The sequence below is a fragment of the Pelmatolapia mariae genome, linkage group LG8 (assembly GCF_036321145.2).
Source record: "Pelmatolapia mariae isolate MD_Pm_ZW linkage group LG8, Pm_UMD_F_2, whole genome shotgun sequence".
Lineage (NCBI taxonomy): Eukaryota > Metazoa > Chordata > Actinopteri > Cichliformes > Cichlidae > Pelmatolapia > Pelmatolapia mariae.
In genome coordinates this window covers 6,287,061-6,314,834 of record NC_086234.1, presented here as the reverse complement: position 1 = coordinate 6,314,834, position 27,774 = coordinate 6,287,061, and the positions used below count along the sequence as shown (strand labels likewise).

At 41.8% G+C, this 27,774-nt stretch overlaps 1 protein-coding gene across 1 annotated transcript in view; it reads right to left on the bottom strand.

Moving 5' to 3' along the window:
* LOC134633673 (thyroid hormone receptor alpha-B) overlaps window positions 1-27,774 on the bottom strand; it is a 156,484-nt gene that overhangs the window by 113,011 nt on the left and 15,699 nt on the right. Inside the window, exon 2 of the mRNA XM_063482611.1 lies at window positions 19,903-19,985. The gene's annotated coding sequence lies outside the window, so the exon portion shown is untranslated. The remainder of the gene's footprint in view (window positions 1-19,902; window positions 19,986-27,774) is intronic.

Here is a 27,774-nt window from a genome sequence, read left to right as displayed (position 1 = left end):
GATCAAACTTTGTTGTTATTATTTATTTTATTTTCAGTTGTTACAGATGGGACAGACATGATTGAGGGATAGGAAAGGGAGAAAGAAAGAGAGGAAGGAAAACAAAAACAGAAGGGAAAAGGGACAGTGAGAAAGGGCACTTACAAAGACAAAGAGAAAAAAAAAAAAAATCTCCTGGATCACCTGTTGAGAGAAAAAGAAGAGAAAACAAGCAAAAAAAAAACCAAAACAAAGCCACATACTAAACACAACACCATCACGTTAATCTAGCTAAGTGTGAACAGCAGTAAATACTAAATATTGAAAGTTGTTGTGCCGCACGCAGGACAGACAGCGCACAATGTGCTTTGAAGTAGCAGCTAAGAAAGGTGTAGTTTATGTCTACGAACAGTGAACACCCGTGTGCACACCTGTGTGGATCAACACGCTTGTATACAAAAGGTTTCCCCATGTAACGGTCTGCTAGAGGGTGTGGAGGGCCATAGCCCCGTCCTCCAGGGCATGAAGCAGGCATGGAGGAGATCCAGGCTCCAGACATCCAGAGGCCCCAGAGTGCGAGAGCCCAAGGAGTACCACCGGAGGGGCATCCGTGCCACCTTCCTAGGAAGGGCTGAGGAGATCCCCAGACGAGGGGGTCACCCAGTAGCCACGGAGCAGAAGCCAGAGGGGGCTGCACCGGCGTGCCCGCCGGCTCTGCCGGCAGCCAGCTGTGCCAGAGTGAACCGAGTTGCAGGCCCCGAGGCCGGAGGCCCGAGGGCCCCCTTTGCCCCGGAAGAGGCCTGACTGAGCGACAGGCACCAGGCCCCGCCAAGTAGCCACCGGGAGTGAGCTGGTGCATACCTGAGCGCCCAGCCCCGGACACCAAGAACCACCAATGCACCAACCCCTGAGGGCATCAGTTACCAGCAGGGAGTGTGGTGAGGGGAGATAGGCCTCCACACTTGGAGGGCCTGGGAGTACCCAGGGAGGTGGAGTCTAAGACCCGACCTGACATATGGACACAGACAAACAGGCACACACGGACATAAACATGCTTTCCCACCCTCATGCACACATATACAAACACTCAGCACTCACCCAACGTAGGGATAGACATACATAGACATGTACACACAATCATACTCCCCAAACATACTCTATGCCCCGGGTCCAGGTACCCTCGCCCCCAGAGGGGGAAACGGCACCCAGACCCAAGAGATGCGACCCTTTCCCCCGGGGTGGAGGCAAGCAGACCGCCCCAGGCTCCGCAGCAGCAGGGAGGCCAATTGGACAGCCAACACCTCCTCCCAGCCCCCCGCCCCGATGGCTAGTAGAGAACGGGGGTGTGTGAAGACCCCATACCTCCCCCCTCCCGCTCATGTGAAGTGTTGCTGCGTGTTGTTCTAAAGTGCATTTAAAACAAGGGAGGGCATGGTGCTGCTGCCAGAGCAGCAGGTGTTAGCACGGCCCCTCCCGAGAACCCTCAATGTCTACATGGATTTAAAATTGAGAGGTGGGCACCGGCGCCAGAGGTAGGGTTGAATACGCAGACCGTCCTCTGGGCGCCGTTAACGTGGTCACCCTCAAGGCCCTATATATGTGTGTGTGTTATGAGAGTGTGAATAATGTGGATGTCTAAGTTGTGAGATAAAATTGAGGCACAGGTGGCCAGAAGGGGACAGAGGGGGGGGGGAATGCCTCCCCTGCACCCTGGTGACACACCTGCACCCCAAGGCCCTACCTGTGTGGGTGGGTGTGGTGGAGCGGGAAGAGGGAGGCAGCCGGGGATGGGGAGGAAAAGAAGGGAGGGGCAGGATGCCCCTCCTTAGGGCCAGCTCCCCCGCTGACCCCAGTAGGCACCCCCGTCCTCTAGTACCCACCAAGGCAAGGGAGCCCCGGCCCATCCAGACCGGGGCCTATGGCAGCAGTACCGCTGAGCCCCACAGGACCTGGGGAAGCCCACCCCACCCCACCGCAGAGGAAACTATACCCACCCCAACATTCAATCATCTCCAGACTACACAAGACAACAGACACCCAGGCTAGGTTTGTTCTCCACCTCTCCTGTGTCTCTCCCCCACAATCGCACTGTCTAATATCAAATGTAATTAGAACCAAAGAATATTAAAACTTATTTGGACGATAATAGAACCTAAACGGATGTGTTGTGTTTCGTTTTTTGGGGGTTTTATTGTTTGTTTGTTTTACAGAAAACTTGATTCCACTGATTTTGTACATACTGTAATGATGGCTCAACCTATCAAGTGCCACGTTTTACCTGGATCAGGTATCTCTGCCAGAGACCCAATCCGCGTAGAGTAACTGTATGCTTTCCTTTTGTACACGGAGAACTGTAGATGTGACAGATACTTGATCTGTGATCAAATCTATGGAAACTATCTCCAAGAGATCTGCTCAGAAGACCTGCTGCTTTTGCTCTGTTGGCTAACAAACCAACAGAGCCACATATCAAGTGTGAGACTTTTCTGGAGAAGATACCCAGAGATAGAATACCTACAGTACAGTCAATGGAGAATATTAAAAGATAATGCAATATAAGCAATAAACGATAAAGATATGCAGGTGCGGGATAAAGAAAGTCAGGCCAGGAATGTCATCATTTTGATATAAGGTCATGGAACAGATGAAAGAGCTCCCTCTGCACTGTAAAAGGCCTTTTTTGTCTCAACTGGTTCACTCAGTCTGACATACTGTTCATGTTTGCCAATTTACTTTTGCCAGAAGGTTTATGCTCATTTTCTTTTTGCCTTAGCTAATCACTAACAAGTGATGTTTCCAGTCAACCGGGAACAGTACAACAGCACAGAGGAGCACTCAATTTACCGATTTTATTTGAAACCAAAAACATATGCCAGTTAGAGACTGATTTCTGTAACGAAACCTACAACAAACTGTACTAGCTCATGGCCAAGACCGTAGTTTAGCCTCGGGGGTTTGCCCGTTCACATCACACAGTCATTTACTGTAAGAAAAAAAAGCCAAAATAACCTAATGGGGACTATTTTTGTTTTAAACCAGACAAAACTAGTGAGCCAACGGATCTAAATGAAGCTATCTCATGAAGAACGCCGTATGAATGAACAAAAAAGTAAAGAGCATCAGTGTGCCCGGTGTGGTGGTGAGTGAGAAGAGCTAGCAATACTAGATTATCTAGCATAGCTTGAAGACTTCCAGGGAAGTCAACTGTGTTGTCCTTATTTTGCAATTTTGCACTTTTTCATTTTTTTAGTTTAGTTTACTTTTTATATAGTGTTACGACTGTTGTCGTAATGCTGTCTCATATGTAAATCTGAGTCTGCAGGTGCCTCTCCGTGATTGGTGGATCCAGGGGACGGACCATACAGATTGGCTAATGATCTGGAGACAACGTATAAGATGACACCACCATAGACGGCCAGTCATTCATCCTCGGCCCTTCCCAACCGGCAGACTTTGTTCCCTGTCTAGCCATGTTTGTTTGATACAGGAGCATGTAGGGGTGGACTGCCCTTTTGTTTGATTACAGGTTTCTCATGTTTTTGTCATTTAGGGAGCTAAGTTGCAGTCGTTTGGTTTAATTCTTTTTGAGTAGATAAGTTTGATTTATCCTTGAGATAGGCTCCTTCTGTTTGTTATTTTGGCATTAGGTCCACCCCACAGTTATAATTCGCTCCTTTTCTTTGTTTTTTTAATCCACTCATTGGAAATAAATCACCATCAAACAGTACTAATTGTGTGATGTGCTGCTTGGGGTTGGACGGGGATGGATCACCCTTATGTTATGGTCTGGCCACCCCTAGACGGGCCATAACACATAGAGATAAATACGTTACATGAACCAGGCAACACGCCACTACATTTATAGCAAAAGCTAGTTTGCGATGCCCATCCCTGCTTTACAAGTAAATAATTTACAGAGCAGAGCTTAGTCATTTTCATTCATTAGCTGATAAATGAAAAAAACTAAAGAAGAGATGGAAGAAACTCAGCTTTTCAGCTAAGTAGGAAGATGACGTCCCCATTCCTGATGCCACCGCTGAGGGCATTGAGCTGACAAACAGAGTTGCTGAATAGACTAGAAATGCTGGCTGCTGTTTAGAGATCTGGAAAGAGGCAAGCCTCGCATACACTGCTAAATAAATTCTAGACATCAGGTCACGCAGGACAACTTCTAATTTAATAATAACTAGGAAAAAAATATGATTCCTGAACCAATCAAGAAAAGTCTGTTACTCATGTTTGGTTTCCAAGAAAGACCACAATAGGCTTGGACTGTTGTATATGATGACTGTACACTGAATGGCAACAGAAGAGGATGATGAATCGATCAGGACAGCCTCACCAATTGAGAACAGAAACCAGCATAACTTCACTGTAACAAAGAAAGTGTCTTGACAGACAACTTGATGTCCAAAGCCTTTCAAGCCACACACTCTGTTCAAAAAAACAAAAAGAAACATGCCAGTCCGTTACAGCCTACGTTTGTTTGATGCCTTTGTGTAAGACTAAATGAATGCATGGCCATTAAAAGCCATGAACGCCACAAGGACAGAGTCCCCATTGAAAATATGGTAATCATAAGCTCAGAGCCGTCTGTCTGTTCCGACTTCATTTTGGCACCTTGGGATTATTTCTGATGTTATTTTTAAATGTTGATGGGAACGCAGTGCCATTCCATGTAGCGCATAAAAGGCATGAAAAATATTAGGTTCTAGTTTTCAATGTGACAGTGACAGCTGGCGAGATGTGAGGGAGTTGGCTGTGAAAACGCGAGGCAACACATCCGCTTCGCACATGTGTTCTCTCTCCAGCAGTGAAGCCATCAAACTGAGAATCTAAACCAGACCAAATACAATGGACAACCAAAGACGGATGAACCAGCGAGAGAGTTGAAGCAGGAGGGGGTGAGGTTGGCGCCACAGCCAAACTCTGTAAATCACCGGACTAATGTGCAGCAGGCTTGTCATATGAGCATCTCGCATATGAAGGAAAAAAACTTGGATAGTGTCTCGAGTAGCTCTATACACGTCCAGTCTCATGTACACAAAACCACATGAAAGAACAAAAAGAGGGCCTCCTTTGTCCACACAGCTTAGCAGATCTTAGTGCTACACTAGTGCAAAAAAATTAAAGGCAGTTAGTTAATCAGCATATAAAAACCAGAAAGATGTCCCGTATGGGAGAGAAAAACAAAGTGTAGATGAGTAAATGATTCAAGAGGGTCATGAAGAGGTAAAGGGAAGGAAGAAGGAGAAAGTAATGCTCAGTCTGACTAAACTTTGGGCTCCAGCAGACAACATCTGTAGAATTACTTTCTTTCCACTTGACTTTTGGGGGGGAGCTGTTGCTTTTTTCCCCCCTCACAAATAAGAAAAGCAGAGCGGGAATGAGCCCTGGAGAAAAGACACAAAAGTAGAGAGAATCGTTAGATTGCCAATTGCACTTTTTTAAATCTTTCTTTAAACACTGAAACAGGTTTTGATGCAAGGGATCTCTCCTTGGGTTCATTCTGCAAATTACTGCAGATGAATGGTCAAATGACACTGTTTTAATGCGTTAAATTAAAATAAAATACGAGGTTTTAGCAATTTGATTTAAACAAATTAAGTTTTTATTAATGTGATTAAATTCATAAAACTAAATGTGAGCAGTTTCACATAGGAACTGGGTTTTTTTTGTTTTAGCAGTGACTGCAGATAATCAGGTCATGAATTCTGAAAAAATCCTTCCTAAGTCTTTCAAATATAAAAGCTGTGTGCTGTCTTTTTGTGTTATATCTATAAACGAAGGCAGATATTTCAACAGACATTCGAGGTCTGGAAATCTCACACCAAAACAATCCAGATGCATAAAGTGCCAAAGGAAAGGTTTGAAAATCTGACTTTGTAGGGAAGTTGTCTACCTAAAACACTCTCTTGATTTCATCGAGCCAGACTGGTGGAATATGTACCCGGCTACCGCTTTAAGATATTCAAACAAATGCACTGGTTTATAAGAAATGTTTCTGCAACAATACAAAACGAAATTCCAAGTAGATCAAGATTAAAGTTTAAAAACCCCACAAACACTAACTACAGACACTGACAAAAAAATAATAAAAAAAATCAGATTGCTCAATTTGAAACTCAGTTTGAAAATAATGACAAAGGTACACTTTGTGCTTGGGCGTCAATGATACACACACACATATAAAATGTTAATCTCTCTAAAATTTTAACTTGGGACTACAAAATCAGCCATCCTTGTAGGAGACTGAGATAGTGTTAGTTAAATGTTAATCTATCCAATAGTGACAAAACAAAACAAACTGAAGGGAAAAGAGTGGGAAAATGATGGACAGGGAGGAGTTAAGAAACAGGGGGAAAGGGATGTGACAGGCGGCAAAGTCTTCTTGGGACAGGTTGTCAGTGGCCTGATTGTCAGCCCCCTTTCTGCACACAAATACTCCCTGGGGTCAACATGTGGGGTGGCAGACGAGGAGCGAAGGGGCCCAGGCTGCTGTGGCAGCCTGTACTTGATTTAGGATGTTTGAATCTGCGCCAAAATTCCTGAAGGAACACAGTAAGTGGGGAGCTGGCCATAAAAACAGGCCCAGAACTGAGGCTTTAAAGAAGAGAAAGAGAGAGGGCGAAGTGTGGTGAATATGAAATGTGTGTTTGAGCTCAGACATGCTAGTGTTGCTATGGTAAAACAGGACTCTGGAAATGAGGGAATGGGAGAATTCCAAATGGGAACACTGGGAGTGCAGTGTGTGCAGGGAGCCAAATGGATATGGTTTGAATGTGCATGCGCGTGCATGTATCGCATGTGTTAACACAAAGGCATAAAGAAAATCTGAAGGAGTGTTATGGAGGCACAGCAGAAGGTAAAAGCAAGGGGGGAAAAACTAGGGAAGATCAAGGCCAAGGATTCGTGGAAAAGCAAGGCAGGTGAAAGTGAGACTGAACAGATCTGGGATCAATTTTTCAGTGATTCTTTTGCAAAACACGAGTGCAAAAACCTCAATTTGTCTTTGCAACATATTGTTCTGAAAGCATAAAATCCCAACATGATAAGACAACAAAAGAAGGGCCACGGGTGTGCAAGCCATGTAAACCATTGTAACCTTTTGGATCAGAGGACAAACAATTTAAAACACCTCCTCCTCTGAGTATGTCGCTCATGGCAGGGATAGGATACCCCTCATCTCTCTTGCTCAGCCACCGGAAAGCTTTGCTGTTGTAAAAGGCATTTCCTGCCAGTTTCAATGTGTTTAAACTAATTGTAGTCGTGACAAATCATCAACTATGACTTGCTCTTCAAAATCATGACGCTTCTATAGATAGAAGGTGTGATATATTACTGACTTGTCCTGTTTCGAGGTGACCACACTGCACTGCAGGAAAATTCCCTCATAATTGTCCTGAAAATGTTTTCGCACATGCACTCCATCCCTGAACTTTTGCAGACATTTCCCGGCAGAGGTGCATGTGAGTTGCTTACCAGTTCCATAGCACACAATCTGTTTGATGCTGGATTGTGCTCATATCAGAACAGCAGAGTTAATTGCCTGGAGAATTAGGAGCGAGCGAGAGGGCATCATGTGTTGCCCCTCTTGCCACCCAGGCAGCGCGCCTCCACTAAACCGGCTGATGCTAATTAGATGCTCATCAGTCTGGGTGAGGTTTGTTAATCCCCCTCTCTGTTTTGGACAGGACATAATCATCCTTAAATCAAATTAAAAACATATATAAATAAATAAGAAAATTATTTATGTTGTTTTTTTGGTTTCGTCAGGTTTTCCAAGGGTCCGTTTCAGAGCGGGACCACACCAGATTCTTGGATCAAAGTTAAGGTTTGGCTGAAGATGTTTTACTTTCCTGCAATTTTAAAGAACAGTTGAAAATGTATTGTCTTAAAAATAAATACTTTCCCTTGTTCTTCCTGGCATCTGGTAGTTTAAAACACACTACCAGTTCAAGTAAATGGTGGTTCAGGAAACAGAAACACACTACTTTTAAGATCAGCCTTAATACTTTTGATCAAACTTACAGTTAGGGGCTGAGTGAGCCTGGACTATCCCTGATTTATGCTGCTATAGGCTCAGGATACTTGGGGGACTTCCCATGATGCATGGAGCGTTCATTTTCCACTCACATGCCACTTCAGCGTGTTATTAACTTCTCTCTGTGTCGTCTCTCTGTCTGTTTCTGATGGAGGTGTCTTCCTGTTGGAAGTGAGAACTTTCTCTCCGCCGCAGCCCTTTGGTTGAGATTCTTAACTTCTAATATAAACTGTCCTGAGATGACTGTTTGTGGATTGGTAATGCATGGGCGGTGCAGTGTGATGACTGCAGCTACTGTACAAACAACAGAAGCATACAAAGTCAAAGACGAAAAAGGTCCTCCTTTAAAAACAACACATGAAAATGAGGTCCGGTGCAAATGCCAGGTAAGGCTGGCCAACTGTGGTGGTGAAGAATAGTTGAATTGTTCCCCCAGTGAACCTATCTGGCAGACCTCCATGTGGTTTCAGCCTTCACAGTTAACATATATGACTCTGCGCTCCTTCACTAATGAAAATCATAAATACGTCAGGTAATGAAAGCCAAACCCCAACTATAAATATAGACACATCAATTGAAAGTCAATACTGCGAATACTTGTGCTTTTAATATTGTTCACGGTTATATAATCTACCGTAGTGTTGGTTTAAGCCCAGTCTGGTGTTCCTTAAGCTCCTGTCTGAGTGTTTAAACAGTAACCGGCTTGGTGAGTCTATTTCACACCGTGCCCCCTTTTTTCTTACTCTTTATCAGCACCTTCTATTTATAGCCCCTTTACTGCAGCAGAGCAGCTTAGTACAGTATGTTCCATAAAACATAGGCTTCTCCTGACCACATAAGCATGCATAGTGTATGCCTCTGCAGTTGTCTCTCCGCGTATGGAGAACACTGGCGTTATCTAAACAGGAGGAGACACGCACAATGAACTCACACAGCCTTGGGAGTCCACACACGGGCAGTGATGAACACAATGAGACGCATTCAGAGACACGGCGCAAGAAGACACAAACACAAATAGGGTTACAAACAGACAGGGAGACATATATAAAGAGTCAGCTACAGCAATTGATACAAATGTGGGCACACGCACTGGGATGTACAGTCACACAGATTAAAATCCCTGACAGGTGAAGTTAGTAACAGTGATCACTTAGTCACAGTTAAGTGTTCTGCACTTAGGGGTCTTTCATCCATGTTATAAAACAACCCACCCACCATCCTATGGTAAAGGCACTCCCTAAGCAGCACAGTGTGTCCCACCATCCTGCAAGAAGTGCCCAGTAATGGCTCAAAAGCCATGTTAACGAGTCTAAGACACTTTATACACCCAGACCTGGTGGGGTTAGGCTACCCTAACCCCACCAGGTCTTGAAACAGACTTTGTGTGTAATAACTAAGGCTGATCAGTATATACTCAGGCTCACATTAGGGCTTCATTTATTAACACTAAGAAGCACTGCTATAGCTGCTACTGTACACTTTGTTGGGTAAACGTCTTACAAATGAATTTAATAACTTTGAGAAATGGACAGCTGGATGAAAACAGTGAGCAGACTCTTTCTGGTGCGCCCCACAGAGCTGGTCATTTCTTCGGATTTCACCGTAGACTCCACAGACAACCCATGCTGCAAAGTGAGCTGCTTACTGCGTTTGTACAATCCCATAATCCAGCATCCTCACAACAAATCCGAGGAAAATCTCAATCAGCTAATAGTTCAAAAGTTGACTCACTGTGAGATTTGTCTCCAGTCGCTTCTCTTTTCTGTTCTGCTTGAGAGTAAAACTTCTTTTACCCCCAAATTATCAGTCGCCTATTCTACTTAGAGCAATATCCAAATGGAAATTCATACACACAGATTATTATCTAGGGTGAGGTGGGGTCACAGGAATATAATGAACTTAATTAATCTCAATAGCCTAGCAACGAAAAGTAAAACAATGAAATATGAGCCATACTGATTTTTTTATACATCATTCTGCATTTAAACTTTAGTTATTATTAATCTCTAGCTCTCTCGTCTTTTACCCCGTCTTTCTCCCCTCACATCGCAGCAGATGACTGCCCCTCCCTAAACCTGATTCTGCCTGAGGTTTTCTTCCTGCTAAAAAAGGGAGTTTTTCCTTCCCCCTTTTGCCAAGTGCTTGCTCACAGGGGGTCATCTGATTGTTCGAGTTTTTTCTGTATTATTGTAGCGTCTTTATCTTATAATGTAAAGCACCTAGAGGTGGCTGTTGTTGTGATTTGGTGCATTATAAATAAAAAAAGCTTAAAGATTCTCAAATATTTGGTGGAAAAAGAAGCGTGTGCACTGCAGGCCTATCTGACTAACGGACAAGTGCTGAACAAAGTTTCTGACAGCACCTGCACACACAAACACATACACACAGAAGAAGTTTGTCAAACCACATTGGCAGAATTACAGCTAAACTAACCCTGACAGACTTGGATTAGGTACTTTGCCAAACGGCACATGGGCAATTGATATAATGGCGATAACGCATCAGCTGCCAGCTTAGCGAGACATCAAACAATAAAAAAAAAAAATGCCACCAAGGGAAAACGCAACCGTTATAACAGCTAGCTTTAAGACAAAGCAAAGCACAGGCTTTAAAGTGAGAGAAAATAAGACTTGTAATATAATCTGAAACCATACGTTTGGGCTTATACCTTCTCTGTTGCTGTCATCAAGTTGCCAAAAACTAAAGCATATACCCAGTTAATGTTCAACCAAGCAATAAGTTAAAAAAAATTGTGTCAATATTATTCAACTTTATTTCACAATCTGGTCTCCTATAGCTCTCCTTCCAGTGCTGGAGGGAAAATGTCCCAATATGGCTTTTAGTAGTCATGGCATGTTGAGCTGCTCAGGTTCTAGAATTGTATCTTTAATGAGAAAGTGGAGGACTCGGTTCAATGACCTGGAACTCATCCAAATACAGTACAAAAGGTGCACCAGTACCTTCCTGCATCCATCTCCTCACTATGTGCTTGAAAGCTTAAGAAAAACATTCGAATATACTCGACGTATTTGAGCGCACATTCGCCTGTGTGCGTGGGGGAGGTGGTGTTTGTGTGTGCATTCATATCTGCAAACAAAGTTCTGAGGCTGGACTCAATTTCCTCCTTAGTCTGTCTTTAATAAAATCTCATACACATGTATGGCTGAAACTCAAGCCAAACAAAGTGTAGAGCTAACAGTTGGGACACAATGATGTCCACTGTACGTGAGACCTTTAAAAGTCTTCTCTCTTCTCCGCCTTTGCCGGAGTTCACTTTGCTTGTGTGGCAAAGGAGTAGGAAGGGAAGACTGGAATATTTGTGGCCCGACAACAAAAGCTCTGGAATGCCCTTTTCTAAACTGGTTAACGCTGCCCACCGGTCACAGGCCACTTCTTTCCTCTTCCCCTTCCTCAAGTCTCTTTCCAACGTCTGTCATTTTTTTTAATCTTTCCTTCTTCTCTCTGTCTCTTTACATCATTACAGATATATAAAGGCTTCTCTTTGGACTCTCAGAGAGGTGACCACATGGAAATGCAGTTTCTGGGCAGATGGTACAAACTGCATTTAACGTCAACACTGTGCACTAACGCTCCACCACCACTACCACATGCTGTGATAAACACTCAGTATAGAAAAATATAAGCCAGCATGTTCTTGCATGTACTCCCTCAGAGCTTATGCAACAAAATGACCTACTTTCTATCCAATCAACATTTAATGTACAGTGCTTCTTATCCATGCTGAAGGCTTATTCATTAAACTTGTAAAGCAGCAGTAGCTCAGATGTTTTTATCCTTAGCTTGAGGTGAAAGACATCACAAGGTATATGTTACCTTTATCTATAGTCCCATATAGCTGAACCGTGACAGCGAGACCAAACACAGGCTGGGCAACGTTAGACAGAGAAACAAAATGATCTGTCTGGTGTGGCTGAGTACTTTGAGCATGTTTTCTGGCACCACAGGCACAGGCTGGACTGTATACTACATATATAACATGGCGGGGGGTCAAAATGTTTGGGCAGGATCTTGTGATCATATCACTGCCTGCTGCACCTGTTACGTGACTCAACTGACACCACTTTCGGAAAGATTAACAAGTGGGGAGGGGGCAATGATTTTTTTTAAGTGAAAAGAACTAAATCCACCCATGTAATAAACAGGAGGGAAATGTGAACTGGGGTTTGGTGCTTAATGGAGTATAAAGTATTCATTAAATCAAATGTGTGCAATTACTTGAAACTATTAATTTCATTTTACCTTTATTTAAACCAGCGGTGACAACTTGTTTTAGTTCTTTGCCAGGGAAAGTCAACATTTGGCATGACTACATTCATTCTTCATCAAAGCTTAAACTCTCTTAAGCAAGATTTCTTGTCATTTATTTAAATAGTCTTCAGGTATAGTTTTCCAGGCTTCCTGAAGGGCATTCAAACTTCTTCTTTGGAACTTTGGGTCTTCGTTAGCTGCTTTTGATCCTTCTAATTACAAACTGCTTCAAATATTGCACAATGACAGTTCATAATTCAATTGATTTTGACAAGATCTCCAACAAAACTTGCTGAAATTCCACCCCGAACCACGACAAAGCCTCCATTGTGTTTTACAGATGGCTGTAGACGTTGTACTTCTTTCCTGGACCTTCTCTGTGCATATTATTGATGATTTGATCCAAAAATTTCAGATTTGATTTAATCACTCTATAAGACCTGTTTCCACTGATTTTCAGTTCAGTTATTAAGTAATTTTGTTCCAAATTTCCTTCCAATTCAGAGATGTGACTTTCGATGAGGTTTCGTTTAACAGCAGGTGGATCAACTGAAGGACCAGATGCATCTTTCCTGTGTCTTAGGGACATGCCTTTTAGCTACTGTTCATCGGCTGTAGATATTTTGAGGCCTTTTGCTCCTTCTGTTATCTTCCACATGTCCAGGTTTGTCAAAAAAACAAAAACATCCCAGCCAATGCCCAAAAGAAATCTTTGAAAGACTTTCAATAATCCTAGAAAACTATTGTTCAAGACCACTTGAAAAATTACAAGAGGGTCTGGCTCCTTGGAAACAAAACACAAAGAAATGGGGGGTGGCTCAAGATTTTTACAAAGTAGACAAATTAGAGTAATTAATGACTTTTATTAGTGGAGTAGTTCTGGCCCCTAGGCTGGTTTTTGACACATGACAGACTGTTTACACATAATGCTATTTTGGAAAAAGCTGCACGAGCATGTTTGAGTGTGCAAAACCTCAGGACTCCACTAACCTGTCTGTTATATGGATGCATTAAAATGTCAGCATTTAAAGAAACTTGTATTCCTGTCAGATTTGCTGCCGCTGCGGTGCATGGAAACACAAGCTCCCCGTGAAACTTGTGAACTTAGAAAAATGTTTCCAGCTTGGGTTGCTAAAAGAACTGCCTCATTGTTACTTTGAAACTGGATAGCAGTCGATACAATCATATCTGTTTCACACCAGGAAATACAGTTGGCTGTCTGACAGGAGCTGTTGCAGTGACAAGCAATTCAAAGAGCCTGATGAAGACTTAGGGTTGCAGTATGTGATCTGAATGGAACAACGGCATGTGGCTGCAATCATGGCTTACAAAGCGGGAGGAATATAAAAGAGAAGTCAGTTCTGTAGCCGATTAAAGTGCACTGCCTGTGCTGTGAGCTGCTGCCTATTTTAAATGAATCTAACGTCATTTTTTTCAATTACAGTGTGACACGATAGCAAAACAAGTCAATGTAAACATGTTTGAGGAGTCCCTCAAAAGCATTTGGAAATGAAATTTTGATTCATTTATTTGTTAAAATGTTGAGATTGTGTAGGACTTAAAGCTACAGAATTGAATCTATTTTTGGCTTTCTTCTTCTGATGCAGCTTTATTCCCCCCAAGAAAATGTTAAAATATTTATGATATGAGATCCAGATTTTCATTTTGCGATAGCTGGTCGATTAAAACAAGCTATCAAAACTGTGGATTGTGTTTAGCTCTGCTTTGTTTCGGGGCAGAATAAATTCCCATATAACACGTACCGTGCAACCTCATGCTAGCACCTCTGCACTTTTACATTTCTATTGTTTTGAATTTAAATCAGAGGTTAATGCAACTGTGTGATTACAGAGACATTTGGATATCAGAAACCGCTGCTCTGCTGGGATTTTCCCACACAACCATCCCTACCCAGTACGCAGCGGTTCTATAGGCAAAGGCCTTGTTAATGCTAGAGTTAAGACAACTGCTTCAAGGTGATAAGCAACAGTACCATAATCAGGCAATAATCAGATGCTCGTCTGCATACCTCAGTTGCAGAAGAGCGTCTGCTCATTTGAGTTACTGCTGCATCTCTAAAGACACCTCAAGGTGACAGCAAGGCAACAGTAACTCAAATAGCCACTCATTACAGCCAAGATATGCAGGATACGCCCAAAATGTTGAAACAGATGGGCTACAGCACCAGTAGACCACACCGACTGCCACGCCTGTCAGCTGAGGAAACTGAGTCACCAAATCTCAATCATACAGAGCACCTTTAGGATGTGGTCAAACAGGAGATTTGCATTAAAGACCTGCAGAAAATGTGAGATGCTGTCATGTCGATATGGCCCAAAATCTCTCAGGACTGTTGAATCTATGCCATGAGGAATTAAGGGCAAAACGGGCTCCCACTCAATACTAGCAAAGTATACCTAATGAAATGGCTAGTGAGCGTATGTGAACAAGGCTCTCCCTCTCTCGTTACTTCTTTCTCCCCGTGCTGCTCGAAGTGGGAAATATACTCCCGGTGTGTCTCTCTTCTGGTCTGTTTATTTTGCGTTTGGGCCACACAGTAAGTATTTCAGAGGGTGAGCGAGTGCATCTCGGTGAGTGCAGGCTTCTCTGGACTTTAACTTTTAACTAGAGCACCTACATATATGAAGATTAAAAGTCTAGCACTGATGTGGGGCCGACAAACAAAGGACAGGAAGAAGAGTAGATGGTGCTGAGTACTATTTCCTTCCCTGTTGTGCCATTGTGCCAGTTATCTTCACTGTCTCCAACAAAGCAGTACAAATCAATGTAATGAAAAGAATGCAGTTGAAAGACAATCTAAACAGGCTGTGTTGGTAAAATATATTTAATATATATTTCACGTTATCTTTTTTCTGTGCAGCACCAATAAACTACAGTTCAAATACAAACACGGCCCTGAGGGGTAGCTACATTACACCACAAAACCTTTTGCGGTTTGCACTTTTCCGCTTTGACCCCAAGCAGAGCTCGTCTTCAATACAGATGTTGGCGTGATCACAAAGAAATGAATGAAATAAGTATCAAGAGACCTGCAAAAGAGGAACATTTTGTGCTTTGCAGAAAAGAGGCAAAAACCACTTCCTGTGAGTGAATGAGAGAGCCGTCCTAAAAACCACACAGTTTCATAAAAATACCACACACGCTACCTCGATCATGCTGCAGCCTAACATTATAGCTGCCCCTTGTTTACAACACAATAAAGCCATATGCGGGAAAGCAAAGAGCACTTGCGCTGCACAAAAAGAAAGAAAAAACCCACAATAAGATAACAGTGTCATGTCTCTACTGCTTCACTGACACCCAGCCATGTTTCCAGCCAAGACGCAGGTAAACCCGCACCTGGTATTAGCCAGTGTCATTATTCAGTTACGGTTTCCATTGTTCCTGGAAATATCATTTGGAAGCATGCTTGATAATTGTCTTTCTAAATGAATCCCTTGCTTCCTTGCAGAATAAAACTGCACTAAATTGACGCTACTCTATTCTGTCCAGACATCCTAGAGTCTCGAGGCAGGTTATTAAGTTACTTTATTGATCAATGTGGAGGGGGAAAAAAAGCTCATTCAAATGTCACAGAAAAGGAGACAGCATTAATACAGAGACAGCCTGAACGCTCATCTGTCTGACTGAAATGGTTTCAGTTTAAATGTCACTGTGTCTCTCTTCTACGCAGCTTTAACTGCCATACAGTTTACGTCTTCCCGTTAGTGGCAGCAAAGGCCTGAATGGCCATCTGACGAATTCAATTCAATCAAAGTGAAACTGCTGCTTGGTACGCGAGTTGTCCAAAAGCGAACGCTGGGATTACCCAGGCAGGTGGTGAGTCAAACTGTCAAAGAAAAAAAGCAATTCAGCCACTGGCTTTCAGCCCACTCACACTTTGCCTATCCTGCTTTACACATCCCCAGGTACATCCTGTCTGCAGATAAGCAAAGCTCACAGATTATCTTTGCGTGAATCGGAATGCGTCCCATTTCTTTTATCAGCGACTGTGAGCTTGTGGATGCTCATTTGATTATGCTTGCTCTTGTTTATGATTGTAGCTGTGAATGCATTCCCAGGTGGATATGTGTATGTGTGTATGCGTCTGTTTGCAAGTGTGTGCCAGAGTGAGAAGGTGATTCCCCTGATGGGCACGACAGATGGGGAGGGAGTGGCTCTGCTCGTTCTCTCTGCCACCTGAGAGCCACGAGGGTATACAGAGGCGATGCCCGACGCTCAATCCGCTGACAGAGGTTGCTTTGTTTTGATTTAGTCGCTCGGCGCAGCACAACAGAAAAGTCAATTGACTATAATTAGAAAAGGATTGCATTGTGGTTTCTGGTTTAATAGCAATTAGCAAACTACAAAACACTCAGACACCAGGCGTTTCATTTTTAGTCAGTACTACAATTCATAAACTGCGGTAGGCTCTGTTAACTACAGATATTTATCTTGCTGTTACAGAGTTTATCTGTGTGTTATGGGTAATCTGTGTTCTCACACAGCCAGCAAACCTGACCATTTGATTCAAGAACTTTGATTCAAGTTTATGTCAGAAGGCAGGCCCATTTTAGAAAGGGGTTTTTTATGTATCTAAAATGCACTTGGTATGTTTGCACTGATACCTACTATAATGTGCATCATGTCATCATTCTGTTTCTAATCAAAGTGCAATTGAAATACATAATCTCAGTACCACACCTAAATATCAGTAATGACTTCCACCCTTTTTAGTCAGAAGTAATGACGCAGAAGTAATAACGCCCTTTATTTGACACATTTTAAGCTATTAGATGTTGTAAGAAAGATTTCTAACCATTTCTTCCAAGTAGATGAGTTGAAGCATCTCTTGATCTTGCTCACAAGTGAGGCAAGACTTGAGCAGTAGATTGACATGACACAACAATAACGCAGACTGTGTATCAGTCTGTTGTGGTGAAGAGCAGGAAAGCAAAGCTGCAGATTTACCAGTCGATCTACGTTCCTACCCTCACCTACTCTCGAGAAAGCTCATTTCTGCTATGATCTCATTCTATCAGTCTGTACCCAAAGAGTGTCTGGGCTCTGCCTTAGAGATAGAGGAAAGAGCTTAGTCATTCAAGAGGGCCTCAGAGAGCCACTATTTGAAGGTGGTTTAGGCACCTAACCAGGTGTCTTCTAGGTGAGGTATTTTAGGCGTTTCTGCTACTGGGTATCTCTGCCTGGACTATTGCCCCTTGTAAAACACAGATGACGGCAGATCATGGATGGTTGGATGAATGGATGGATTGATTGTTACAAAACCTACTATTGCTGTCACTAAAACAAATCTTAAAGTGTGATGCAGGCTAATAAAACCAGCTTTGAGTACAATAAAATCCAGCCGAAAATGACCATTGTATGTCCTATTCACTATGTAACTATACCTTAAAAAGCTAGTAGGAGGTGGGGTAACTATCCCTCTGTATGTAGTAAATTCAAACAATGTCATATCAAAAAGAGGAAGAATTTCAAAGCAACTAACAATACACACAGATCTGGAGAACTATAGAAATGGGGAAGCGGCAGTTGACAACTTTCTAATAATTATGACGCTAGTTAGCTCTCTGACGTAGCCAGATGCTATCACACAACTTTTACAACTTTTTTTTTTTTGCTACAAAGGAAACAAAAGTGTTCAGATCAATGTAGGTGTGTAGGAATGCTACCACACTACACAATCAACAGTGTGGCATCGTAGCAATGTGCAGTTAGGTTTCAAAAGAGAAGCTCATCCAGCTGTGGCACCCACCATCATACAGTCAAACCTGGATGATTCAGCTATATAGACATTATAATCTCCAAAAATATTCACTTCTCTCTACTTTTCCCTAGCTTATTTAAAATTTCATCCAACATATTTTAACAATTTTAATTCAATGCGTTCAGCTGCTGTAGATGATTGGACCCTGAATTTCTCTGCTTCATATCTATCTAACATTCATATCTACAGTATGAATGTTTTTATACACAGTGCAGAGGAGCATGTTCCTGCCATTATCCCAAATGTCAAAATGAAATTTGGCTCTGCAAAGTGATGACAGTAATCAGCCAAAGTAAGTAAGATATAGATCGATGCGTCAGTGCCCAAAGCCACCCTCTGATTGCGTGTGATTGTGCAGTTCAGCAAGACCGACTGAGTTATAAATCCTCAGAAAAACAATGGACCTAATAACACCATATCAGTTCCACATGTCAGAGTCTCTATGTTAATCTCTGATTTATATCAAATCTGTAATTCAAGCTTGTCAACTTCAAGTTCTGACCTGGGACCACCTGCATGTGGAGAAAGTAGCTAAAGAAATAAAAGCTTGGAAATGTCAGCAGCCTCCAGCTCTCATTCTAATGCACGTATTTAATCAACGTTATATATGCGGTTACTCTCACTTTCGGATTGTAGACACAGGCTGTTAACATTTATTAGGTTGCAGCTCAAAGCTTGATTGTTTCCTCCTCCTCAGCCAACAGAAGTCATTACATATGAATCTTTCACTTTTACTTCTTCTGTATCAGACTCAAAACCTGATTAGGATTCAGCAGACTTCGACCAATTACTCCTTCAAGCAGTGCGGTGTTAGACAGTGAGAACATGCATAAAGCGAGAAAGGGATCATCAGTCATCAGGAACGCCGCTTTGAATCAAAGACACGACTCGTCAATGAGGCACAGCATGTTAACATGTGAATAGCAGTTATGATAAAAGGCAAAAGTCCAACACTGTGCAAGACACCGCTCTTGGGGAAAATCGTTGACTGTTGCAACTTCAGCACTGTAAACTGTCAGACGATACGCTGACCCGCTGCCAGCAGACAAAAAAGAAAAGCTGGCCCAGAAAATGTGTTGCAGAACAAGGTTAATTCCACCATGTCCACATTTACTGTCTTGTCAAGACTGAGTGATTTCTCAACCCTCCACAACCCTACAGGGATGTTGCACCAGTTGAGAATGTGTTTGCATAGCACACATAATGCACTGCCCAAACACACTGTTATTGTTCTTATACAGCATGTTCAAAGTGTAGTTTCTTTCATTTGCCACACTGAAAAAGCTGCATACACAGGAAACAGGATCATATGTAAGAATCATTAAGCACATGCAAAATGCAAAACTGTCTAGCATGCGATTTCCTTTGTAAATGAAGTCTGGAGCTTGTTCATACAACACATGTGACCCTTGAGGTGCTTAGGTGGCAAACAGAATCAGGTTTGCTAACATAGCTCGTCTGGAAAGACGCTCCGGATGGATTATTTTTGATCGTTTTCCAATGTTCTGGACATTCTTGACAGGTGGAAACCATGGGAACCTGACAAACATGTCAGTGTCAGTCAATAAGTGTACAGTTCATAAGTACTATATATACAGAACTCTTCCAAGTCTCCCGAAAAACAACCATAAAAAAAACCCCATCAACTCTGCACCTGTGGAAATGAGACACTGTGTTCCAGTGGAAAAGTAACACCAACCACCAACCAGGTATTTCACTGTCAATGTATCACAGTACCATTACACTAACAGATCCCATTGACGAAGTCTGACAGTTAATACAAGCCGCCAGCGTTGTACACAAAGCCATGCAAACTTTTTCTTACCTTGGTTGTCAGCTGCCTTCACTCCAGTGCCCTTTCTTTAGATTTGAATACAGCTTTTATCCCAACACAGGTCTTCGCAGACTCTGCAATCAGAAGAGACAATCTGTGATTCTTCATGTCTTTGCCAACAAAAGCAAAACATTCACCAGGCCAAACGTTCCAGGGAGTGAAAAGGCTTTCAGAGGAATCCTGTGAGCCAAATCCTACAGATAGCCACAACTCGAGCACAAGCAAATCCACATGGCCACCGAAGCATGCATGTACTGCTAAGTCAGGGATGACATGGGAGGAGTCTGAGAGTTCAAGAGAGGAAAATCCCCAAAGGAGGCGCAAGGTTTTCTTGTCTATCAAAACCAATTTTAGATCTTCATGTGACCAGCTTACCACTAAAAAGCTTAGCAGTCTAATCCTTCAACCAAATGAATTGTCTAACTTGAGGCTTTGGCCAAAAGCATCAAAGCACCGTTATAGCATGAATCTTACCGAACTTTCAAAGGGGCAGGTATATGGAGTATACAGCTCTCCAGTACACTATGCAGGTATTCACTTTACTGTCTGCTTGGCTTCATTACACTTTGTACAAAAAGACCTTTCAATATTAACACCTATTACTGTACATAAACGAAAGACCCCAGGCAATATTAACAGGCATCTCGGCCAAGTTAAATATTTTAATCACTTTCTGCACTCACTTGAAGTCGCATTAGAAAAATTGAATAATTACCACTCATGCTTCAACAAATACCATCAAGGTACTTGCAAACTCGTGGCCATGCTGATGAACGCCAAGTAAAAAGCAAGCTGAGAGAGAGCATTCACGCTAGGCATACCCGCACTTTTTCTAAAGGCTATAAGCATAATAGTGCTGGCCTTTATATATGACCATTAAAGTAAATTATATTTAACATTGAGTTGTTTTATTCTGAACAGGCCCTTTATATCAGATCAACTGAAGTGATCTGGTAGAAGCAAATTAAATAACGTTTTGTGTGTGTTTGTGTAACTCAGTCAGATAAAAACGCCAACTCAAAATGGCTTGATTTTATTTAGCTTATTTTTTGATCGTGAAAAAGGGGATTGAAATGATTAATTAATAAATACAGGCAGCGCATGCAAGAGTATGGGACTCAGCTACATGGATGAACAACCACAGATAATTGAGCCTCGCAATAGCTCAGATAGGCATGGGAGTAAATTTATACTCACAGTAGTTTCACGCACGCTCTAATCATGTATAGCCATGGCCTATCTCTCCCCATAGGCGATGCACACAACTGTGCTGACCTCTGTATCCTCGCTCTGCATGGCTGCATGCTTTCAGCTATTTAACTCCCTCCAACTCTCCAGCCTCCCACTCTATTAGCATTTAATTGTATATAAACTGCAAAAATGTTTAACACATGCCCATGTTCATAAGATGCTGTATCTCACACCCTGTGGGAGGTGGGGGGGTGCAGAGGGTGGTGCCCACATTAATGTGTACTGTGTGAAAATAGAAACAAGCACAAAAAAAGTCTGTTTTACAGCATCACATGAGAGGGGCTACAGGCTAAGATGAATGCATGTGAGTTTCTGAAATTGAAGACCATAGTTCAACCAGAATGTAGTCAGAAAATATGCCAATGACATGGCAAGTTTCACGACTCCTACAAGAAGGCAAAAGGTTGGGCCTTCCTGGGGATTTATGCACAACTACGTGTAGGGTCGACACAGCTCGCTACTATTGTCAATGAGCTGTCCAGTACTGTCAGTTCCTCTTGTTTGATTTCCAGCCAGAAAATATCAGTCATCCTCTTATTACGAGGATGCAGGATATGTTATAGGCTCTGCAAAGATTCACCTCAGAAATCTAAATCTGGTGGAAATATGGTGGATTGTACAGCAACATTGATTCTGTGTGAGTTTGAAGTCTTCTTGTCATTGTTTTAATGGCGTCCAACCAACGAATTGCCTTTTTGCTACTGTTCTTCCAATAATGATGTCCTTTTTTAATGACTATTGTGTTCTGATGACAAGTTCAAAGTTGGCGTGTCGTAACTTTATCATTTGTCTTTCCAGTGACATTGATGGCTTGATTTCTTCCAAGATTGATTTGTTGGTCCTTCTGGTGGCTGTCTATGGTATTGATAAAATCCTTCTACAGCACCACGTACAATTTGTCGACTGTCCTGTTTTCCCCAGGAAAACTTTCCCAAACTATAGGTCACCATGGAGAAAAAAAAAGTGAAAATCAATGTTGTCATCGGCAAAGAAATGTCCTTAGATTTGAAGACCTTATCCAATGAGTTCATCGTTGCCTTGCCCACTGCGATTCTCCTTTGACTTCCAAGGTAAATGAGGCCTCAGAATCATCATTGATCACAGGAAAAAGTTAAAAATAAGTAAAAATAATAATAATAACAATAATCTGAATACAGCTAATGTCAACAGTGCAGAACATCAGGATCCTTTTTAAGGACGCTACTGTTACATACACACAAATACGTTCACATGCTTATATGTCAAGAGAGTAACAAAGTCCGGAAAACAGATGCCTCCCGAGCGTAGTTAACAATGTGACAAAAACTTGTGACAGGTAAAGAAATACGTTCAAAGCTCTGACTGAGACATCCACACACAACTGAACACACTTGGTATCATTACATCATAATCTTCTGTTTGGCATACTAGATACATTTTCATAGCTTGTATCATTATCTGATGACATTCAGTCGCAGACGCACATCACCGCTGACACTTTTCCTCTTGACCTGACAGGCAGCACACATAAAATCATATCTTGCACTGAAAAGATAATGATGAGTTATTCATTAAAAGACAGCTTGTTGGAGGCACAATCAACGGGAATGCCAAACAGAAATGGTGGCCTTTGGGTGTTAGATGTTGTCTCACAGCTGTTGCTGCTTCACAAATTAAAATATAAAGATATGCAGAGGCTACGTGGATTGATTATTCTCATTTTCATTTTATGCTGGGAACACACAAAAAACCACGGTGACAGCTAATAACTTAAAAGGTACTTTTGGCTACACTTTTTTCCCCAAAGGGTTGCTCCAGCAGATGGATCTGGGTGTTTTCCTTATTGTCCAGGTTTGTGATGCAACCCACCCCTAATCTATCAGGGCTTGGGAACAGCATTAGCGTCTCCTTCCAGTGGTAGCCAATAAAATAATGGACCTAAGAACTTACACAAGACCTCACCACACCTAATCTCAGTGAACTAATTTCAGAAGCAGTTCGTTAGTGCTACCTAACGCTTGTAAAGCAGGGAGGTCTATTAAAGGCCTTTAATTTTTAACAGAATGAACCAGAGAGGCCAAGCCTCACTACTTCATTTTGAAAGTCATTCCACTCATGGACTGATCAAAGGAAAAAAAAAAAGATGTTTATTGTACCATCATCCAATCACGCACAACTTCACAGCGGACCTCTTCCATAAATTAGCTCTAAGTTGAAGAAATGTACGTTTTTGCAAACCAATACTCTTCATTTGCTTCATCATTATTGGCTGAAATGATCGAGTGTGGCAGCCATGCATTTGATTCTTCAGTTAATCCATATGCTAAGCCAGCTCTTAGGACTTGGGGAGGGATAAATATGCATCCTCACAGGTGGCAGAGAGAAGAGGTAAACGTGACGGCAAACCTACATTATAAAATCTTTTTAAAAGAGACAGAAATAAGTTGGTGTTTGTAGTTAATGATACTTTATTTTGTGCCGTATAGTGCTGGTATGCACAAAGGGTCCAGACGTACCAAGCTTTAACTTATTAACAACGCTAGCAGTCATTTCAACAAACTCTCCGGCAGCGTCTTACTTCCCATGCGACATTTCCCATAATGCATTGGGCTGAGCTCACCAAAAATCATAAAGGACCAATCAGACTCCAAAACTGACTTAAAGCAATGAGCTGCATTCAGGATCAACATGTTAAACATATTAGAGAATTAAAGGCTATTTTTAGAGTTTTTATTAGAGTGTAGACTGGAAATCAGGGAGAGCGTAGGGGGCACACACACTGTACCCTTTACCATATAGTCAACTGCTGAACCAGGTGAGCTACACCAGCACCCTGCTAAGCTATAGCTTGATGTAAATCAAAATGTAAACTTTATTCACGCACTTGTAGGCTCATCCAACCAAGATCTCACTCTGTGAGTCTCATTCGCTTACAAGTTCTCTTGCTACATGTAAGGAGACAGCACCTCTCCAGATTTTTGTTTTGCTATATATGAAAACCCGGTGCTTTATTCTAAAAGAGTTGGAACACAAAAAGAAGATGCTATTCGGAAATGTCACAGAAAGAAAATCCACAGAGCTTGAAGCTCATTAGATAACACCTAAGTGCTAAACAAAACAAAGGACTTACATGGAGTAACACATACTAGGAAGGCTTTATTGCACTGAGTATTAGACAACTCATTTCTTTATCAGCATCGATTAATCTATTTTTGATAGCCAACAACCGGCTTTAGCAGTTGCACCTTTATTGCACTACTATAGCTGGGGTGTTTAAACACGGGCATAAAAATATCACCTGAGCCAAACATCATTACTTGAGTAATTTGTCTGAGCAAATAAAAGATAAGCAGGGAGCAGAGATTACAAATGGCAGTATATGAGCTTCTTATTAATATTCCTGCCTCCGATCGTGATGCACAAAAAGAACAGGTGATACAAAGAGGAGCAGTAAATTGAAAAAATAAAAATGCTCTTTTTCTAACTTGTCAGCCTGAGAGAGACTGACTTATTTCCTCAACAGCATAACATGTCTTCACATGAGCTTCATTCTTGTGACATGCTTTAGTGCACAGCAACACACAGCCACACCGAGAGGTCAATGCCTGATTTCAAGGTTCAGCAGATGTTCACAACAGATTATGTATGCGGCAGTTTTAAAAGCATTAAATAATATTAGCTGTTCCTTGAGGCTTTTTTTCCCCCTCTTTCTTGAGTCTCACCACATAATGAATACAACACAAGCCCCCTTCATCCCAGACGCTTGCTTGGAAGATGTTTGGAAGATGATACAGCAGATATAACTGGATTTGGGGCAGAGTTTCCATATTTTAGCAGTGACTACAACTGATGCTTTTAGGATGAATAAACCCAGTGATGCTATGCTAGGATGTATTTGTTGACTCTGCATATGTAAGAGATTTGGTGATATTTCTGTCTACACTTAGCCACTTTATTAGGTGCACCTCGAGTCACATAATGATATAATATTTTCAGTATATCTCCTGTAGCCTCAGTCTCTTACTCTTAGCTGTTAGAAGTAGCACCTGGTGTGGACAACATGTCGGGTATTCAGAGATGCTCGGTTCGCTTCGGTTGCAGAAGAGCATATTTGAGTTGCTGTTGCCTGTCAGCATGAAGCTGTCTGACCATTTTCCACTAACCGCTGATATCAACAAGGCAGTTTCATTCAGAAAACTTCAATTTACTGCATATTTTCTCTTCTGAAACTGCAGTAAATCAGCAGTTTCAGAAATACTAAGACCAGTCCATCTGGCAACCATGCAACATTCAAAGTCACATAATTAATTTTTACTCCCAATTCTAAGAACTTCTGTTTAAGATTCAGCAGGTCATCTTGACCATGTCTACATGCCTAAATGCGTTGAGTTGCTGCCAAGTGACTGGCTCATAAGATATTTGTGTTAACAAGGAGATGAACAGATGTCACTAATGAAGTTCCCAATGAGTGTATGCACAGGTAAGTACTCAGAACAGTAATGGGGATTGTAGGAATTCCTCTCCCAGTTCTATGACAATGTATGCTGGCTGTGTCCAGATGATGGCTCCACCCACCCAGGTAATAAGCTGTTTGTCCCTCTGCCTTCTCGAAGACAGTCTAGGACCAAAAAAAACAAGAATCAGACTGAGGGCCATCTTCTTCCCCAGAGCTCACACCTCATGCCTAAAAAGACAGGGACATGCACTTTACAACATGTAACTACAATGCTACCTATTGTTTATGTTTCCCTATTGTGTTTATTTATTTAATGGGTTTCTGTCTGTGTGTTCAATATCAGCTGTTTAAAGATGAGAACTACCTCACAGAATTTCGTTATGTGACTGAATAATGCCAAAGAATCTTTAAATCCTTGAATAAACCCAGTGATATATACTGTAACAATTAGGAAGCTCTGACCCTGATTATTGTTATAATTTTTATTTTATTTTCCAGAAGAAAAGCAAAATAGCTCATATTGAAAAAAAAGGTGTCACACATCAAGAAAACTAGATTCACTTTTGCCCTGACTGAAAAATAAAATGCCATTACTTTCTGCTCTTCAATCAAAAGTCCATCAGAAAGCAGGTGATGGAAAAGGGAGCGAGTACCAGTCTGTTTGTTTGCTCTGCAATCATCCTAAGATCGCATAAAAGGATATTTACTAACACGCTGTTACGTTTTCTTGCAAAGCTGTTTCAGGTTTAAGTATTGTTCCATTTTCTCGCTATGAGCTTTTCGGTCTTCGAGTTTAAAATAAAATAAAAAAATCAGTATGCCGGTCCTGCAAACCAATATTTTGCAAGCACACTGTGATGCTTATCTTCACAATAATAAAAGAAGATGACAGCTTCTGTGGGGACTGTTAATCTTTTTAGACAAATCTCAGCTTCCGTACCGAGCCATTTATCCAAAGCTTGACATTTTAAAAAGCATCAAGTTCTTCCACATGAAAATAGAACAGGACGGCGCACTGAAGGGAAGACTACTGTTCCCAATGATCAATTTGTAACATCTGAAAACCATGGAAACAGTAAATAGCCAATCAAAATCAACCACACTCACACATTGCATGTCAATGTAAATGCACAATATGGAGGCCGCTTTGCCTACAAGCAGTTAGTCCTATTTTTTTTAAGTAAAAAAAAAAAAACAGCTATAAAAAAAGACCGTGGCATTTAATGCAAATGCATGAAGTGCTGCACACTGCTGTATGCTGTGTATTAAGAAAGCAAGCAAACAGCAGTAAAGTTAATACAAAATACAGTTTATAAACAGTATACCCTGTATATTGTGGCCAAACTGAGCATGTTGTTTGGCTTTTTTGCTCCACGATTGTGACGTCACGTAAGTGCTTTGGAATTACAACATTATCCGTGATGTTTCCTGTGGGAGCAGGCCTCATTGTGAGGTGCTGGTACTGATAAGTGGCTATTGGAGAACGTCACTTTTGGCTGTTTTAACAAACAGTTATTTTTAGTTTTTTTTAAAAAACTGCAAACATTTTATTGCATTTTATTGGCAAAATAATTAACTAGAATAAAGAGAAAATAACTGACCCTGTGCTCCTTACAGCACACATATGAATAAACGTTATTGTTTCCTTTCGGGGATTTCCTGTTAAAATGAATTCTGAGGGGACCCAGGCTGCTGTTTTGGAAAGCTGCTGTCATGCATTTATAACTAATGCTTCCTAAAAGAAGTCGGCTAAATGCTGTCAATGCCAGAGAAAAGCCTCAAAAGGAAATGTTGCAGGCTCTCCCTCTTTGCCAAACCACCCGCTGAATCACGTCCATATGTTTGCACAGTATGCAAATCACGCAGAGTTACTTAAATGTAAATTAGAATGAATGCATGCCTCCATCTGTGTGTGTGTGCATTCAAGAGCCCCTCTTTCCAAACCCGTTGACCCGGTCTAACATCAGCATCTATAGAACTCCACACATGCATCTGATGGTCCTTTATTTTGACTTTGTTGCAATATTTATTCCGCTAACGCTCATTCCAGCTCTAATCCAATTCATTGTTCCTCCACGGCTCTGTCTACAGAGTTAAGTCAATTCCACATGGAATTAATCCAGTGTGCTTTACTTTTGGAACACTCTGTTGGTTTGCATAGTTTAAAAGCTTAGCTG